The sequence below is a fragment of the Bombyx mori genome, chromosome 17, assembly GCF_030269925.1.
Source record: "Bombyx mori chromosome 17, ASM3026992v2".
In the NCBI taxonomy this organism is placed as follows: domain Eukaryota; kingdom Metazoa; phylum Arthropoda; class Insecta; order Lepidoptera; family Bombycidae; genus Bombyx; species Bombyx mori.
In genome coordinates, this window is record NC_085123.1 from 451,679 (window position 1) to 472,083 (window position 20,405).

The 20,405-nt window shown below is 46.0% G+C and overlaps 1 protein-coding gene across 1 annotated transcript in view; it reads right to left on the reverse strand.

Annotated features, from left to right (window-relative positions):
• Positions 1 to 20,149, reverse strand: part of LOC105841771 (ESF1 homolog) — a 56,684-nt gene extending 36,535 nt beyond the window's left edge. Inside the window, exon 1 of the mRNA XM_062673234.1 lies at positions 18,670 to 20,149. The gene's annotated coding sequence lies outside the window, so the exon portion shown is untranslated. The remainder of the gene's footprint in view (positions 1 to 18,669) is intronic.
• Positions 20,150 to 20,405: the final 256 nt, after the last annotated feature.

The window sequence follows — 20,405 nt, forward strand, 5'->3', positions numbered from 1 at the left end:
TCGAGCAATTTTCCCGCCTCGTCCAGCAGCACGATGGGACGATATCCCGCAGGTGAGTCCGCGGGGCGTCCCTCTTTCCTTAGCAGAACAAGTCTGCCCGTCTTCCACTGCTTCGGAAACCGTCCCGACTCGAGGCAGGCTTCATAGAGCCGCACGAGTCGGTCCCCAAGGGCACCGAAGGCCAAATCCCAGACCCGGCCGTGAACACCGTCAGGGCCGGGGGCCGCGTCCTTCCTCCGCATCCTCGACACGGCCGCACGAATCTCCTCCTCCGAGATGCTCGGAGGGACCACCTCAGCAGGGGAATCACCGCTCACGCTACTGCGTGGTGGCGCGCCCATGGAAGGGGGCTCGAAGCCCCTCTCCATCCGCGGGAACAGCCCGGAGACAATCTCCCGCAGCTGCTGAGGCTGGAGACGTTCCGTCACCGGGAGCGCCCACGGCCGCAATTTCTTGCGGACCGTTTGGTACGGGCGCCCCCAAGGATCTTGGTCAAGCGTCTCCAGGAGCGTCTTCATGCTCTGAGACTTGGCCTCGCCGATGGCCCGCCGCAGTGCCTCCTGCTTCTGACGGCAGTCGGCATGCAGGCGGGTCGCCACCTCTGCGAAATCCGCATCGCGAAGGCGGCGACGGCGGTGGCGGGCGCTTCGGCGGCGCGCCCGCACGCACTCCTCTCGGAGGAGCGCGATCTCGGGCGTCCACCAATACGCACCGCCACGCGGAGCGCGACCGCTGACCCGGGGCATCGCAGCATCGCAGACGCGACGCATCGTACCCCGGAACCATTCGGCCTCCAACTCCACGTCCACTAGACGCGCGGGCATCGGCGCCCACGCGGCCACTGTGGCCGCCTCCACCGCAAGCACCTTGTTCAGGCGCTTCAGTGCCCATCGCGGGAATGATCGGGGAGCACTACGCGGGAGCTCCTCCTCGCCGCGGGCGTCTTCGTCCGGCGCGTTCAACAAGGTGGAAACGGAGAGCTCAAATCGGACGAACCGATGGTCCGAGAGCGTCTCCGCCCCCTCGAGAACACGCCAGCCACGGACACGGCGTGCGGCGGACGGAGACGCGAACGACACGTCCACGTGTGATTCCCCGTTCCACCGCACGCAGGTCGCGACCGAACCTCTGTTCAGAAGACAGAGGCCGGTCGCGAAAGCCCACTCCGACAGGAACTCGCCGCGCGAGTCCGTGCGGGGACAACCCCACGCCGTACATTTAGCGTTGAGGTCCCCCGCCAGTATCACCGGGCAAGACTCGAAGCGATGAACCAACGCCTCGAGCCCGCCCAGGAACCGCTCGAACTCAGCGAGACTCCTGTTCGGAGAGAAGTACACCCCGATCACGACGGTTTCGTTGACCCTAACGACGACGTACCCGGATCCCCTGGCCACCATTCCAAGGGGGGGTAACGCCGCAGACTGTCGCATCACGATCGCCACGGAGCCATCAACATCTCCGGCCCAGGAATCCTCCCGGTCGGGAGGTACGAAGTATGGCTCCGCAACGATCGCGATGTCGATGAACCACTCCGCCATGGTGTGGACGAGGAGATCCTGCGCCCTGGCGGAGTGGTTCACGTTCGCTTGAAGGAAGCGATGGACGTGATCCATTATTGAGGTGTCACGTCCATCGCTCCCTCGTCTTCCGTCCCGCCTTGCGGCCCGACGGCCGCGGCGAGAACTGACCGGCCGACTGTATCACAGGCAGCCGGCCCTTCCTCTATATTTTTCTTCTTTTTTCCGCCACGCCTCCTCTTTGTGGAGGAGGGTGCGGAAAGACAGGACGGGCCCCCGGCCCGATGATCGGCCCGCCGCTTCGCCGCGTCGCATAGCACGCAGTGCGGTGCGGCGGCTGTGCAGGAGCCCGCCTTGTGACCGGGTTGGCCGCAGCGGAAACAAAGACCGCTGCGGTCCACAGCCGACGGGCACCTGGCGAGGCCGTGCCCGGTGCCGAAACACCTGAGGCATCGCCAGGGGCGGGCCTTCTGTAGCTGCACGTGGGCTATCACCCAGCCTACGCGTAGCCTCCCTGGTGAGTCGGCGGGCCGACCTTGTGGAGGCGTAGCCAGTAGTGTGGCTGCCTGCATAGGGCAACGCGCCCACACAGTGAAGGCTCCAGAGTAAGAGCTTCGCAGCTCTCCTACCTTTACCTGCGTAAGGGCGCAATTGCCCTGCGATGCAATGGCGGCGGCAACTTCCTCCTTAGTGGCGCATTCATCCAGGCCCGTCACTTTGACTTCCGCCATCTTGACGGGCCTGTCTATACGCACCACTTCTGGGTCCGGCAGGATTTCGCGGAGCCGGGCTGCTACCCTGTCCGCGACCGCGCTGGTGTTGGCACCAGGACACTCCAGCAACCGGGCCCCATTGGCGGTGTGCCGGACTCGGAGGCCACCCTCCACGCCCATGGCATCCACGTCGACGCTAACGCGCGCCCGGGCCATCACCTCCCCATAGGTGAGGCCCTTTTCCTTGGCAGCCGGCAGCAGCTCCAATACGACAGCCGCCGACCGCGGGGCGCGCGGTTTCCTTGCCTTGCGCCCTCCCTTTCTCTTTCCCTCAGTCATTGCTCGACCCATTACCTGGGGAGCGTTGACCGTCGGGACGGGACGGGGGTTAGGAACGTCTAGCGCCCTCCTTCGACCGCGTTTCACTACCGTTGTCCAGGCTGCTTCCATATTGGACGGGGCTGGAGGTAGTGGACGGGGCTGTGGGCGTTGCGCCGGCTGGGCGGCATTCACACACCCCTTTGTATTCTTGCGGCTTCTGCCAGGCCCCGCCTTCGCAGGCTGGAGCGGGGCAGAAGCATCAGCCTGAGGCCTCACGGGCTGGACCGCCATTCGCCGTCCAACGGGCTTGTTTGACGCGGCCACTTTGGTGGACGCGCGTGCCGAAGGTGCCGCACCCACCCTGGTACCTGCAGCCCTTGTGCGTGACAGTGCAGCTAAGGCGTCGCACGGTGACGGCGCAGGCGCCTGGCGCTCGTGCGCCAGCGGAGGTCTTGCGCGTTCAACCTTGGAGGCGCGGGCCTCGAGGATTGCTATTCGTCTCTTTAGTTCCTCTATTTCCTTGTCCTTCTCATTTTCCGCTCTTTCATTTGATGGAGACGGGGGCGACGGAGAGGCTAATCTACCCTGCTGTCCCAATAAACCGTCAAGGGATGCACGCATTTCGGCCATCTCTTCCCGCACCCGCACGCCCTCAGCTCGAAGCTCTGAGTTTTCTGCTAACAGTCGCTCCAGCTGCGACCGCAGACAGGTTACTTCCTCCGTACTAGTGCGTCGTAGAAACTCGTCCAATAGCTTCTCCACGGCGGTAGCCACGCACTTCAGGGCCCGCACGTACGTGCCCTTCAGGGAGCCTGATTTGGCCGCCACCATGGAAACAATTTCCAGCGAAATTTCAACCGCCTTCCGCGGGTCCATTGTGTCCACTTCTGTGAGGGAGCGGGTTAGTCGCTCGACCTCGCCTTCTCTCACCAGACCAGCTTCTTTACGGCGGAAGGCTCCGGTCCGCACCGAGGTGGTGACAGCCGGTTCTCCGTAGGTCACCGTAAGATCTTGTCGACCGCGTTCTTTGGCAGATGATCCTGTAGCATCCGCCGGCCCATCCTCGACTGCCAAAAATTTGGCAGGCGCGAGCTCAATCTCCGAGGAGTCGGAGAGAGCGGGAGTCACTGGTCGTTTGACCGTCTTCCGCTTCCTCCGAGTCTTCGGATCAGCCTTGTTCCGGCTCACAAATCGTCCGGTACTATCCCGGGCAAACAGTGGCGACTCTCGACCGCTCGAAGCGCAGCCCCTTGCAGAGCTTCGCGCCGAGCGCAGTGAGAGCGCACTGTCGCAGCGTTCGGGGTGCACGAATAGGACTCTCTCCCTTTCGCGGCTCGTGCTACCGCCCTCTTCTTCGTGGCAGTTGTTGCCCCCCCCAGAATACGAGGGGCAGCGTGCCTCCGATTGCTCAGAGGCACGGAGGGATTCTCCTCCCGCCAAGCGGGAGGTACCCTCCTGGGGTACTATCTCTTGACAACTGTCCATTTCATATTTTTTCCTTTATTATTTAACCAGGGGTGAGGTCCCCTGGGATCGGGTGATGCCCTTGGGACTGGACTCCCTCCAGCCATTCATCCCCTCACCGGGCATCAGAGCTTGGGATTGGGGTATTTTTTATAGAGGTTTGCGTCCTCGCGGCCCCGTGCCTTGCGGCAGCGGCCACCGTCCCCCACATAGTGGGGATTACGGGTTGCCGGCAGTCTACCGAGTGCACAGGGCAACTCAGTAGACAACCGCCCGACGCTCGATACGAGCAACCACGGAGCCACGCCGGTGAACCGGTACCCCTCATATCTGAGGGGCTCTCCCCTGTAGCCGAAGCCGGGGACATGGCAACCAGCGGCCAGCAGTCGCAGAAATGCAACTCCGGCTCACTCCTCGATAACGGGGCACAGGGTGCCACCGCTCACGGCACGCCGGCGAACCAGTGCCATCGGAAAATGCGCTCTCCAGAAGGAGCACTCTTCACTTGGTGAAAAGTGTGGAGGGCGCAGGCCTTCCGCTCCTCCTAGTGCTGATTTGGTCCGCGTCATCCGATCTCTTTCGTTGCAAAGCCTAACTAAACTATCCTAAACCTAAACCTTAACCTAATCCTAAACCTAGGACCTTAACCTACATCTAAACCTAATCCTAAGCCTAGGACCTAAACCTAAGAATCCTTGCAACGAAAAAGATCGGACGATACCTCTGGGAATGTCGCCCAGAGGATCCCGTTATCCGCCACCTACGGACGCGCCCGGTAGGAGTCCAGCATCTCCTCCGCAGACGAGACCCACAGCACGCAGATTGGGTGCTGTGGGTCCCGTCTGCGACCGGGAGCAAACCGTCTAACGAAACTTCTAGTTACCGTCCGATTAGTCTCCTCCCGACGATAGGAAAAATTTACGAACGGCTCCTTAGGAAACGCCTCTGGGATTTTGTTACCGCGAACAAAATTCTCATAGACGAACAGTTCGGATTCCGCTCTAAACACTCGTGCGTACAACAAGTGCACCGCCTCACGGAGCACATCCTGATAGGACTAAATAGGCGTAAACAAATCCCGACCGGCGCCCTCTTCTTCGACATCGCGAAGGCGTTCGACAAAGTCTGGCACAACGGTTTAATTTATAAACTGTACAACATGGGAGTGCCAGACAGACTCGTGCTCATCATACGAGACTTCTTGTCGAACCGTTCGTTTCGATATCGAGTAGAGGGAACTCGTTCTCGTCCCCGTGAACTGACTGCCGGAGTCCCGCAAGGCTCCGCGCTCTCCCCGTTATTATTTAGTTTGTATATCAATGATATACCCCGGTCTCCGGAGACCAATCTAGCGCTCTTCGCCGATGACACGGCTATCTACTACTCGTGTAGGAAGATGTCGCTGCTTCATCAGCGACTCCAGATCGCAGTAGCCACCATGGGACAGTGGTTCCGGAAGTGGCGAATTGACATCAACCCCACGAAAAGCGCAGCGGTGCTCTTCAAAAGGGGTCCTCCGAACATCACTTCGAGCATCCCACTCCGTAGTAGGCGCGCAAACACCTCCGCCGTTAGTCCCATCACTCTCTTTGGCCAGCCCATACCGTGGGTCTCGAAGGTCAAATATTTAGGCGTCACCCTCGACAGAGGGATGACATTCCGTCCCCATATAAAAACGGTACGCGACCGCGCCGCGTTTATACTAGGACGACTCTATCCAATGCTTTGTAGTCGAAGCAAACTGTTCCTCCGCAATAAGGTAACTCTCTACAAAACTTGTATACGCCCCGTCATGACGTATGCAAGCGTAGTGTTCGCTCACGCAGCCCGCACCCACTTGGAATCCCTTCAGGTTATTCAATCACGATTCTGCAGGATAGCCGTCGGAGCGCCATGGTTCCTTAGGAATGTGGATCTCCACGATGACCTGGAGCTCGACTCATTTAGTAAGTATCTACAGTCGGCATCGCTGCGCCATTTTGAGAAGGCGGCACGACATGAGAACCCTCTCATCGTAGCCGCTGGAAATTACATACCCGACCCAGTAGACCGAATGGTAAACCGTCGACGTCGCCCAAAGCACGTCATTACGGATCCCCTGATCCATTAACGGTGCTTTTAGGCACCACAAGCACCGGTCACCGTCCTCGTCGAACCCGTCGCTTGCGACGAAGGGCTCGACGAGCGAACTAACCCATAGACACAGCCCACTGAGTTTCTCGCCGGATCTTCTCAGTGGGTCGCGTTTCCGATCCGGTGGTAGATTCTGCGAAGCACTGCTCTTGCTAGGGTCAGTGTTAGCAACTCTCCGGTTGAGCCCCGCGAGCTCACCTACAAACGTTAGGGCGAAGCTGAAATAGCCTCTCAAGGCTATCAGCATAGGTAGGAAAAAAAAATAAAAAAAAAACCTACCCGTGCGGACTCACATGAGGTCCTACCACCAGTAAATGTTGCTTTTTCGTTCCAACGGTACTGAATATGTTTTTGGCAATGAATTCCATCCACATCGCCAGTATTTCATTAATGATAGATATTTGTTGTTCTCGAACGCCTCTCGACAAATTTCCTTGTTTTCGTGAATCCAGAAAGTTTCGTTACACTTATTAATGTAAAATTATAGCTCATTATGATTTCAACATATTCCGTTTTGTTTTTATTTCGCTATTCTTGTTTGTACCGTTCGTGTTTGGTTCGAAGTTTTTTACTGCTGGTAGGACCTCTTGTGAGTCCGCACGGGTAGGTACCACCGCCCCGCCTATTTCTGCCGTGAAGCAATAATGCGTTTCGGTTTGAAGGGTGGGGCAGCCGTTCGGTTTGAAGGGTGGGGCAGCCGAACTATACTAAGATCTTAGAACTTATATCTCAAGGTGTGTGGCGCATTTACGCTGTAGATGTCTATAGGCTCCAGTAACCACTTAACACCAGGTGGGCTGTGAGCTCGTCCACACATCTAAGCAATAAAAAAAAAAAAAGAAAAAAAAAAAAAAATTAAAAAAAAGAAATTGGGCACGTATAAATATTGTTATGCGCTGGGGTTCGGGATAAATAAAAAATTCTACCGAAGTGTAAATTAAGACTGTATTATCACTTAGAACACTTAAAACACTTCACTAACACTTTCAAATACTCAATTCAATTATTCCGCTTCGCTTCAAGTGATCCGTTCACTGCTTCGCTTCGAGTAGTTCCCATTACTGACTGACTGCGAGCCATCTCTACAACGCTTTTATATCCGATACCATATCCCTGGAATTATCGAGAAGTCGAGTATTGTGTTTCCGCTATCTGACAATAGATGGCATTGTAGATGCTACTAGACCCTTCGATATTCGTTCGACTATTCGGCGATAGATGGCGTTACTCTTACCGGCGTAAAAATATATATTTCTTTGTTTTCATTGAAACCCATCAATACATCATTTTCTCAACAAAATATAGGTTATAAGTGTGCTACCATTTCTTGAGCATCATACCTGATAAAATTAGCGACAACGAATTTTTAATCATATCATATAACAGCTGCAATAAAAATCAATAATTAAACTATTATGTTAAGGGTAACTATATTATTACTCACCAGCATGTCTGCGTTTTGTGAACGCCTTCCAAACATCAGATGTAATCATGATATCATACTATGGGTTGACCCTAAAGCGGACCTACATACAAGTAAATAAATAGACTTCCTAATTCAGAGGCCCCAAGCTAATTTTTTCCCTACCTAAACTAGTAACCTAACAGAGCTATGCCAGCGTAACCGGGTGAGAAGGTGAGCTCTCGGGGTTCTAACCTGAGGAGCCCCAAGCTAATAAGCTAGACAGATTTTTTAGCTTCTTTTAGTGCGTCTCCTCAGTCGTACACTCCTAGTCGTACACTTTTGAGAGACTTGTCCATCTCTTTCTATTTGTGGCGGTACGTGTACATTCAGTAAGGGAACACTTAGTAGATGACTTAATCAAGTCTGTCCACCTTGTGGGTGATCGGCCGCGAGGGCGTTGACCGTTTTACTCTTCTTTGAACCACTAATCGTTCCAATGAGCTTTCATTACGGATGATGTGTGCAAACATAATATTAAGGATTCGCAATTGCACAATCGACGAAACCCTTTGGTTGATTTGGAGCTCTTTGAGGATGGATACATTGGTGCGGTGAGCAGTCCATTTTATCCGCAGCAAGCGTCTCCAGTACCACATCTCAAGGGCGCCAATCTTTTTACGACACTGTTGATGCATCGTCCACGTTTCTGCTCTATATATGAAAATAAGCCGTCGTGGCCTAAAGGATAAGATATTCAGTGCATTCGTATCTAGCGATGGACCGATGTTCGAATCCCACAGGCGGGTACCAATTTTTCTAATGAAATACGTAACTATACTTACCAAATGTTCACGATTGACTTCCACGGTGAGAAATAACATCGTGTTATAAAAATCAAACCCGCAAAATTATAATATAATTTGCATAATTACTGGTGATAGGACCTCTTGTGAGTCCGGTCGGGTAGGTACCACTGCCTTGCCTATTTCTGCCGTGAAACAGTAATGCGTTTCGGTTTGAAGGGTGGGGCAGCCGTTCTAACTATACTGAGACCTTAGAACTTATATCTCAAGGTGGGAGAGCATTTACGTTGTAGATGTCTATGGGCTCCAGTAACCACTTAACATCAGGTGGGTTATGAGCGCGTCCACTCATCTAAGCAATAAAATAAAAAAAGGAAATATTAAGCACCTTATTAAGCTCAATGGGTAGGCCAGCGCTGTGGGATGGCATATGAAAACTACACACACAATTGCTTTGTCAACCAAGCGTCCATTCTCCGACGGCATATCCACATCCACGATGAAACGATAAACCAATGGTCATAATTAGTTAATTATGAATCACATCAAATGAGTGTGGCACGTGAGCTGACTGGCGCCGCTCCAGATGTCAATCAACCATGAGACACTCGTTTTGGAACGATAACAACAATGATTTATAAGATATTAATTACTTAGCGATCCAATATTAAAACCGGCGATGATTAATATATAGGAATATTAATGTTTTCCCGTAATTACCGCGCCTTTGATGAAACCGTACGCTTTGCTATCATATCATCGCATATCTGAGCGGCGTCGTGTGGGGCGTCAGCTGGAGTACCATACAGCGTAGTATTAAAAACAGGGATGAGCTACGTCCACTCTGGCAAATAAGTGTCACGTGCTACTGCTTCACGGCAGAAATAGGCAGGGTGGTGGTACCTACTCGCACGGACTCAGAAGAGGTCCTACCGCCAATTACGCAAATTATAATTTTGCAGGTTTGATTTTTATTACACGATGTTATTCCTTCGCCGTGGAAGTCAATCGTGAACATTTTTTGAGTACGTATTTCATTAGCAAAATTGGTACCCGCCTGGGATTCGAACGCCGGTGCATCGCTCAACACGAATGCACCGGACGTCTTATCCTTTAGGCCACGACGACTTCGTGACTATCGCCACGACGATGTGTTTTAAATAACTAATAAATTGGTCATAAGGCATCTTGTGAGTCCGCACGGGTAGGTACCACCACCCTGCCTGTTCTTGCCGTGAAGCAATACTGCATTTCGGCTTAAAGAGTGAGGTAATCGTTGCACTGTTAAAACACAGACATAGAACTCATGTCTGATGTTGATGTCTATGGGCTGCAGTGGCCACTTCACACCGGGTGAGTTATGAGCTCGTCCAACAATCTAATCCAATCAAATTGTACGTCATCTATGTAGACAATAAATATCTTAGATTTAAATTAATATTTCTGACGTCACTAACGGTAACCGTAGATTATACAATAAAAAACTAAATGTACAATTATGGACTTCAAATGTGTTCCCGGATGGAGAAATAACAAGGTATAATAAAATAAAAACAGCGAAATTAAATAAACAGTAGACGTTTTGAGTCTGAAATTATATTTTTATTCTTTCTAAAACATTCAGGACATAATTGAAGAGACATCAAAGAATGAGCAAAAAAAAAATATATTTTGTAAAACTCTTCTCAAGAAATATTATGTAATCTAATTATTACTTCATAATTAATTTCTACTCCATTTTTCCTTAAGACGGAAATTTCATCGTTTTTTTTTTATTAGTCGTTCGTCGCCTAAGCAAAAGAAATCGAACATAAAATCCTAAGTCTTATTCTTATCACATTTACCTTTGCTAAGTGCTACCTACATCATTTTTGTTTTAAGTTTTAACGGCAGTGTTATTTTTAGTGAATTATTAAAATCTTCTAAAACGTACGTGAAGAAACAACTCTTCCTTTTTTTACTGCCGTAGACGATACAATATTTTACGATCCAGCTTGTGCTCGCAGGCGCCCCTAGCCCCGCGATATTGAAATCTAAATTCCACATCAGGTGACACGACATCCCGTGAGCTTTTACGATATACCAAAGAATAGGATATATTGTTACCTATTTCAACTGGAGACTAGTCACAGATTCTCTTTTTGGAAAGCAAGACAGCCGGTATAACAGAAGATCTGTTGAGACTGTCTCGCGTCTCACAATGGTACGGTGTGGTCTCTGGACATCTGTACGGCACATAACCCAGGTGTGCTTTGCAGCCAACCTAATGCCCAGCTGATCTGCTCATCAATCCCCAAAAATATACACAAAACGTAACTAAATCACAAAAATATATAAATTTTATTTCAAATCAAGGTCTTTCAATACAATACAAAAGAGTCCAATAAAGCTTGACTACACACGTCCAGTGCTAACAAAGAAACCCCTTCGAGACGTTACGAGTAGGGACAACCCTTTTACCTTTAATGGCTGACCTAATAGAATATTGATTTATATTTATGTAAAATATTTTTAGATTCAGAATGTGAACTATATCCGATGTTTGATGTCTAAACAGCTTGCACGCCATGCAATTTTATATAATAATACTTTTTATAATATTGCTTAGACGCATGAGGTCATGACTCCCCTGGTGTTAAATGGTTATCGTAGTGGTTAGATATCAATAATATAAATGCCGACCATCCACCTTGAGACAAGAGTTCTAAAGTCTCAATTTAACAGTACAACCTTTAAAGCAAAATGCATTATTGCTTCACGGCAGAAATAGGCAGGCTGGTGGTATCTATCCTGACGGGCTTATGAGGTACCCTACTATCAGGTCCAGGAATGATATGGTCGTTGAACATGACCTTAGTCTTGTCCAGATTCAGTCCCAGACCAACAAGTCGCGTCGCGGCATTGAACTCACCCTAATTTTTTATTTATTGCTTATATTGGTGGACGAGCTCACAGCCCACCTGGTGTTAGGAGGTTACTGGAGCCCATAGACATCTACAACGTAAATGCGCCACCCACCTTGAGATATAAGTTCTAAGGTCTCAAGTATACTTACAACGGCTGCCCTACCCTTCAAACCGAAACGCATTACTGCTTCACGGCAGAAATAGGCAGGGTGATGGTACCTAACCGCGCGGACTCACAAGAGGTCCTACCACCAGTAATTACACAAATTATAATTTTTCGGGTTTGATTTTTATTACACGATGTTATTCCTTCACCGTGGAAGTCAGCCCTTATCTCCTCTCGGGTCGGGTATGTCTTCCGTATAGTGGCGAACTAAGGGGGCTCGGTGATCATTCTCTGGGTGGGCAAAGGGTTTGGTAGCATGTGAGGCATAGAAACTACGATAATAGCTCTCCACTTCACCAATAAAATAAATGACTCTCAGATCTAACAGACTGCATCGATTGCTTCATCGTCAAAAAAAGAATAATAATTACCAAAAAGTAATTTTGTATTCAAACATTTCTAATATCTTTGTTGAAAAGCATCCCTTTGTGTTACCGAGAAAAAGAAAATTTCCGTTTTTTAACGATATTTAAATCATCGAAGTTCTGTAACAATTACTAACAAATAACTTTTAATTGATCTTCAAAATGCTTCAATAAAAGTTTGAATCATTATTAATACTTTATAAAGCCTTTTTTTTCATCCGAATTATCTTTTGTTTTAAAAGTAATTTGCAAGCTTTTTTTATTAATGAAAACGGCAGGAAGGGCAGGTGTTTAAAGGGCTCGCGAAGCCCGTAATGTACATATACCCCTCGACACGAAGCCAAAATAAACAATAATTAACAATCTGTAATAATTCCCGTACGACAACCGAAATTAAATATTGTGCGCTGCAGAGTATACGAGGAAACCTTAATATGTTACAAATTTTCTGCCATAATTTTACGACATCTTTACATTATTATTGTGTTGTTATACAAGTAAATGTGAGTAAATATGTAATAACTTTATGTGAACGTTTCTGTCGACATGATGTTAATGATTCTTTTACGTTATGTTTAACGAAATATCTTTTTATTAACACGTTAATACTAAATCATAGTTTCTATGTATAGCATTTTATCTCAGTATTTACTTCGGTTTCCGCGCGTCGCAGAAATAATTAAAACCACTCTTACGACTGAATCTCCCGTTTTTTTAATGTCATTATGTTATTCCCGACGTTTCGCATAGTTTATAGTTTTCGTGGGCACGGATGACATAGTAAAAAAATGGAACATTAAAACGTAAAATTAGTTTTAATCATATCGTTTCTCAAGGTATTACACTTATGTTGTAGAATGTAGACAGTGTGCCATGTACATATGTGACTGCCATGTAGAAATTTCTATTGGAAGCGTCTTGTTGCTGTTACAGACTTCATTGTTACATCTATTAGGTTTAATCCTAAATTACATTGTACCAAGAAGCAAGATAACGATCACGTGCTGGTCCGTGGGAGGCGTTTTTCTTCCAACACTGTAGACAGGAAAAGTCCAGGAAAATTCTGCTAAAGAGCAGAATTAAGAAAAGCCTGATCAGAAAATGAGGTGAGGATTATCGTGCAACGGACCCGTTTTCTGTGACTAACTGTCGGACAATATACAAAAAGATAAGATGTTCACTTCAACAAACTTTCGCGCTTCAGACATCCCTGAAATTTTGATGCTACATTATTTCGTGTCCCATAAAAAGATAATGTCATACACTCAATGAAATTTTATCGACGCGACGACAAATAAAAATCGGTTTATCTCAGAACGTTTCCCATAGTGCCCTATTAATCTTATACTAGTTATTTTAGCTTACACATATATAATATGTATGTCGGCATTACGCCAGGGTTTTCACACATAAGATCTATTACAATGAAAGTACAATACAATTCTATTAAACATTAGCATTACTTGTTTATTACAAAAAGCCACGTCTTAGTTTTTACACAATTGGCCATTTTTTGATGGTTATAGCGACTACAACTTCTTTTATAAAAACATATGGAATTACTGTGAAACAACTCATAAAATGTAGCTTAATATTTACAATAAATGTTGTAGTGATTTTTACATGACTCTGGCATTAATTTATTTTACATAAATAACTTTTAACCAATATACACTAACATTATTATTGTCCAGCCTAATAGTACGAATAGATGGCGCCAACAACATGATTTGCATAACAATTACAATACTTAATCAAATTATTAATGTTAATTATAACATAATTTATTATCAATATTTATGCTTTATTAATTTGATTGTATATACATTCATTTGTGTTTTTCAACAATAATAAAAACATTAAACACATTCTGTACATTTTTACATTAAAACAGTGTCTACTAAATATTAAGGTAGAATAACAGTTTCATTTTGCTAATAATGATATAGAATAAATTAAACTATATAATTATATTGTTACACCGCTAAGAGTAACGACATCTATCGCCGAATAGCCGAACGAATATAGAAGGATCTAGTAACATCTAGAACGCTCGAGAAGTACAACGCCACCTATTGTCAGATAACAGAAACACAAAACTCGACTTTTGTGGAATATTCTCGATAATTCTATCGGCTATGAAAGCGTTGCATGGACGTCACGCAGTCAGTTAGTAATCGGATCTACACGAAGCGAAACAGCGAACGGATCCCCTGAAGCGAAGAAGCGAATTGAGAATTTTAAAGTGTTTTAAGTGTTCTAAGTGTTGAATACAGTTTTTAATTTGTTCTTCGGTAGAATTTTATTTATCCCGAACCCCAGCGCGTAACAATATTATGTTAATTATTGCCAATAGAGGCACTTGCGCCCATATGTACATACGTTCCGTGGTTCGTCGCGCGCAATACATTGGGGATAAAAGGTGTTATTCTGAGGTGAGAGATTTATAGTCATGATTCTTCGGTGCAGAATCTCAGCCTGTGAACGGGCTAACTAAGGATGCTACTGCTATCTCGTTTTTCGCAGCTACCTTTTATGTATATGCAGATGTTGTTACAGTATCTTATAGACTAGTACTAGATGAGTTAGTGTACTAAGTGTTCATAACATTAGTGGAATGTTTTTGGTATTAGCTCAAGCAATTTTCAAAAGATATTGGTAATGTGTACAAGCCCACGATACCACATAACCAGGTTGACCGCTGTCTCGGCTGCCCACCAAATCCGTAAAATAAGTTATCGAACACGTATATCCTTCTTCCTCATCGCTATTCTCTGCAGTACACAGCTGCCACGTCTTCATCTCGCTTCTGGCACCTTTCATTACTGAGCACAGATTGTTCACAAAAATATACGATGCAAAATGTCATTTTGAGCTGGTGATAAATATACAATCCTTGAAAAAGGGAATGTCGTCGTAGCCTAATGTATAAGACGTCGTTTGTCATTCGTATCGAGCGATGCACCGGTGTTCGAATCCCGCAGGCAGGTACCAATTTTTCTAATGAAATATGTACTCAACAAATGTTCACGATTGACTTCCACGGTGAAGGAATAACATCGTGTAATAAAAATCAACCCCGCAAAATTATTATTTGCGTAATTACTGGTGGTAGGATCTCTTGTGGGTCCGCAAGAGTAGGTACCACCACCTCGCCTATTTTTGGTGTGAAGCAGTAATGCGTTTCGGTTTGAAGGGTGAGGCAGCCGTTGTAACTATGCTGAGATCTTAGAACTCTCATATCTGAAGGTGGGTGGCCGCATTTACATTGTAGATGTGTGTGGGCTTCAGTAACCACTTAACACCAGGTGGGTTGAGCTGAGTGAGCTGGCCACCCTCATAAAAAAACCATAAACATAAAAACGTATATTGCGGTGTAAATTCTTGTAATACATACAAACGAAAATGATAAAGTCTCGCTGACAACCCAAATAATAGTACAGGAAATTTGAACCCGAATAATAATTTTGAGGCCGGATAGGCAGGCGTACGTGAGATAAAGGTGTTCTCGTTCTATGCGGTTTGTTTCTTTTATATAATTGCAAATGATTACATGCTCTCCTTTTAATATACAGCATATAAGTGAGGGTTTATGGGTACAGCAAGACTCCAATTGTTTTTTTCAAGGCCGCATATCGTTAAGATGGCCAGGGGATCTGATAAACGCGCTGGGAATTCGTTTTGACAGACACAAATAAAACTCTCATGTATTCTTCTGATTATTTTTATTCATAACACAACTACACACAGAATATTTTAATTAAATACATAAATTTCTTTTTTTACTTATACCAAATACATAATTCTAAGAGATTCAAAAGTAATTGTTTATATATTTGTTCTTCCGTGGTCCAATAGCGTGTCTTTTGAAATTGAATTTGAAATTGAAACTTTGTTACCAGTTTGTTACCACTTCACGGAAGTTTTGTGTCGCGTGCCGCCAATGAACGTAAGCAGTGCAGCGATTAGCTTATTTACGAATTCATTCACTGATGAATTTGTGAATTCTTAAAAAAACCTCCATCTGTTGTGATGTTTTCATTTATGAATTCATGAATAACAAAACATTCGCACAACGGAAATTAGTCGAATTTGACTTCTGCTCTATTAATAATATAGGTATTTCACTTTTAAAAAAAGTAGTCTCAAATGATCATTCGGTGCATTATAACACTCCGCGTGTTTTGCCGCTTTAGGTAATTCGGGCATCACTTCACGGGGGGTGATAGAGCATTATGCAGAAGCCAAGATAAAGCTTGGAAATGGAATGGAAAAGGGGTATCTTATTTCACCAACTCATCCTATAAATGCCGATATGTGCATTGTACGCACTCCCAGTATCGTAACTATATTTGCCGCAGTTGATATAACCACAAACACTACGAAGCACCGGGTTAACAGGAGGAAAAAATAGATATCTTTCCCCGACTCAGATTTATACATTAGACCCACGATATAGAGTCGGATGCGGACCGGATAACCGTCGTACCCCGGACAGTCGTATCCGGACTTTAACTCGGTTACACTGAAACCGGATAATCCTGGCGGATAAACTCTGTTGTACGGTTTTTAAAGCTTGTTTATATATTTGTTTGTATGATTGTGGTGTAAGCTACAAGCGAATCTAGATGTCGGTGTCAAAGCATGAATCTATAGTTATAGCTTATTTTAAGTTTGAATCAGAATTTTTAAAAGATATACACCGAGAATCGAAATCGGCCTCCACTGTATTCATTTAGAAATAATGACCTTTTTATTTAGAAATTATTAGTTAAGAATACCTACTCTATAGCACCTTTCAAACAAATCAATTATAGTTAACAATTTAAAACAAGTCGTCTACATTTTGCACCATACAACAATTCTATGTATTCCAAGCGACAGAAAATATAAATCTTTTCACGGCTACATTTTGCGAGAGAAGTCCTTAAAGTATCCGAGTACAACTTTTCGGTTTCCGCTTAATGACTTCTAAAAGTTGAAATGCCAATTATTATTTGGATTTCCTTTCTCGGAGTGTTTTATTGTAATTACTTCCAGTTAATAAAAAAATCGAAGAAGACTAGACAATAAGTTGAAACAAAATATTAAGCTTTTGTGACATTCTTTGTGATAATAACTTGGCTTTACGAAGCTTTATATCCTGATAAGCAAATCTACGCCCTAACATTCTCCAAGAGACTTGTTAGAAGGAAGACAGCTACATAAAATCGTGGGTTAAATGTTTTTTTTTTATCTCCATTGTAAATAGACGAGTTTGCGATCTTAAGCTGAAAGTGAGTGGATATTATCGCTCTTGGACATCACTCATGTCCCTACAGTTAAGCCGCTGTATAATCCTACTGGTGGTAGGACCTCTTATGAGTCCGCGCGGGTAGGTCCATCACCCTGCCTATTTCTGCCGTGAAGCAGTAATGCGTTTCGGTCTAAAGGGTAGGGCAGCCGTTGTAACTATACTGAGATCTTAGAACTTAGATCTCAATTCGATTTTATAGCTCACACGACATTAATCAATCCAAAGTACCTATATTGTGGCCAAATTGACTCTTCAGCTTTGTCATGCCACAAAACATGATTTCCAATCGATAATAGTAATTGGGGTGAAGCACTTCGTACACCGCTACCTGCTGAATATTTATGGGGAAGTCAATAGCCTGTGCGACGGAGAATAACTTTTCAATGTGGAAACGACGTGACAAAGCAACCTAGGGCTGTCTGAGACTGAACATGTATTATAAAAACCTCAATTTCAGCACGGGCCTGATTTGAAAATTAGATTTTTGGCACATTTTTTATTTTTTATTGCTTAGATGGGCGGACGAGCTGACAGCCCACCTGGTGTTAAGTGGTTACTGGGGCCCATAGAAATCTACAACATAAATGCGCCACCCATCTTGAGATATAAGTTCTAAGGTCTCAAGTATAGTTACAAAACCACAAAAAAGACCTTTGCGCCTATCCAGGCTTATTCATAATTCCAAACTGATGACCAAAGAAAATCAGACCTTCTATACGGCAACAAGCATCTTTGTAATAGTAACAGTTTGTTAGGTTCTCGTTCGTCTTGGACATAATTTAAATAAAATTACATTTCGTACTAGTTGCGACCACGAAGACTGTATTCAAAACTTTGAGCATAATATCCCTCTGATTCCTACAAGCTATCTACAGCCCGCAGAGGTGTAGATAACTTGGAACGTCTGATGGTCACTGGAAAAGTAGAAGGAAAACGTCCTACAGGCCGGAGCCCCAAACGTTGGTCCGACCAGATCTCCGAGCAAACCAGCGGACCACTTGGCGCTGCACTACACCAGGCAACTGACTGGAACCGATGGAGGCTAGCAGTCGACAAGCTGAAACTTGGTCTCGTTCCTAAGTAGTGAGGGAGCGATGGAGAAGAAGAAGAAGATTCCTAACTTGGGGATTAGGTATATTGTAAAGCCAGTGCAGTCCAGAATTCCCTGCAGTCCAGTACTCTTCCTATTTCTGACAGGCAAGTAACTCTACAATATATTTGAAAGTATAGGACGGACTTTATTTGAACGCGATAAAAATAACCAGATGGTTCCTATTATAGATAGTCTGCGGTAGCTTTTACAGTATGATCTCTGTCAGTTGTCCTTTGTACACTAACAACAAAATTTTTAAATCGAAAATATTTCAGCTTCTAATGCCTTGATATAGTTTCGACTACCCTCACAGCCCTACAGTCACCCGAGACGTGACACGAAAAGTCACTCGCGGGTGGCGGTGATTTACCCTTGACGCTGCGTTACACTGATCTTTTTATCTCATTCCAACCCTGAAATAATGGATTTACATCTGTTTTGAATTTAGATGTTTGGGACTGGAAAAAGGATAAATTTTAGGACTCACTCTGTATTTCGTTGATGCACTATTCAATTTTTCTCACTGGCGAGAGTTATATGTGCTGATTGATCAACAAATCACAATTTTATTGTTTTTGCACCGGCACCATGTTTTTAGTTTTTTTTTTTACACACTTCGCGCCATTTTCATACGCGCGTAGTTTTTCTTGTAGTGTCAACAGATGGCGTGGATAGGGGATTGAGGAAGGAATAAGGAAAAGGAAGTCCCAACATTTCCCCCCACTTGAAATCATTGGAGGATTTCAAAAGATTTTAATAAGATAATAAGCTGTGGTAACTAAGGTACCTAGTGAATTAGAGATAATAATATGCTAAGAATAAAGTAATAATTAAGATAAAAATAATAATTATGTGAATAAATAAACTATTATATTAAATTAGATAATAGTATAAAGTAAATTATAAAGGTTACAAGTTTTCGTGAATTGGCAAAGGACACAACTTTGTAACTGGTCGGCGCAGCAGACCGTGAGCTGTTTGGACAGTGACAACCCGTACTACGCCATCAGAACCGGGATGAATTATGCTAATTCTGCCGATACGCCATTCCAACGGTGGAAGGTTTTGATCCACGATCATAACTATATCTCCCAGCTTAACGTTACCGTGTTGTTTAAACCATTTAGCGCGTTGCTGTAATGTATGAAGATAATCCAAATGCCAGACACGCCAAAAACTTTGAGTTAGCTTTTGTAGCATCTGCCATCTAGAACGAACTGACATTGGTTGGGTTGGTGCTTCCCGCTTCCGTAGGTTTAACCCGCGATTCCCTACAAGTGACCCCTGGGTGGTGCTAAACGGGAGCCGAAAACATAACCGGTGGTAGGACTTAGTCCGACTGGCTGGCGACCACCCTCCAACTAGAATCCGCCGCCAAATAGCCTAGCTGTGTTCCGGCGTGTGGGTTGGAGAGCCAGTTCTATCCCTTCCCTTTCCCCTTCCTTGTTGGGGGTGAGTCTTGGTTACGCCTGGAACTTGCGGAGCAGACGTGCGTGCGAACTCGCGGGGCGTGATTGTTTGACGGGGGTATAGGGAGACCCAGTGAAACGGTATCCGCTGCCGCCCGCCGGTCAGTAGGGGACCTGAACCCGGGTGTCTCTACTAAACTCCGCCCCGGGAAGCTGTCCCGCCAACCGGTGTAAAATTCTGCCGTGCGGTCGTCGTGCCGGAGTCGGAGACCGGAGTGGATCCCGGCGATCGCACGCAGAGTGGACTGGGGGCCCTTCCATGCCCTGCGTCAGTCTCTCACGCAACCCGTGGTCGAGCACGTACTATGTTCCGCGCTTCATTCAGGTGTTGCCTCGATCTCACCTCTAACATCCTACCTCTCCTAATCCTACTCTCCCGAAATATAACAACTTAATGAAGTCGAAAAAAAAGAAAACGGTTTTACAGGCGGCTCCCCATTCCACATTTAATGTGGATTTCAGCAATGTCAGGGGCCTACATAGCAACCTTGACGCCGTACACCACCACCTTGAGACGGCGCAGCCTTTTTTTTTTTTTTTTTTTTTTTTTTTTCGGGTAGAGGGCCGAACCTCCTACGAGGTCCCCGCGCAAAAGGGGCGCGCGGGGTATGTGAGACTCAACGATCTGCATGGTGTTGTGAGCAGACCGCGGGCCCAAGGATTTTAGAGCCCACCCACTAAACGACTCCTCTGCACTCTTACACCCGACGTCCGATCCCCTCCGAGGTCAGAACCCGGATGAGGTAGGGGGGCT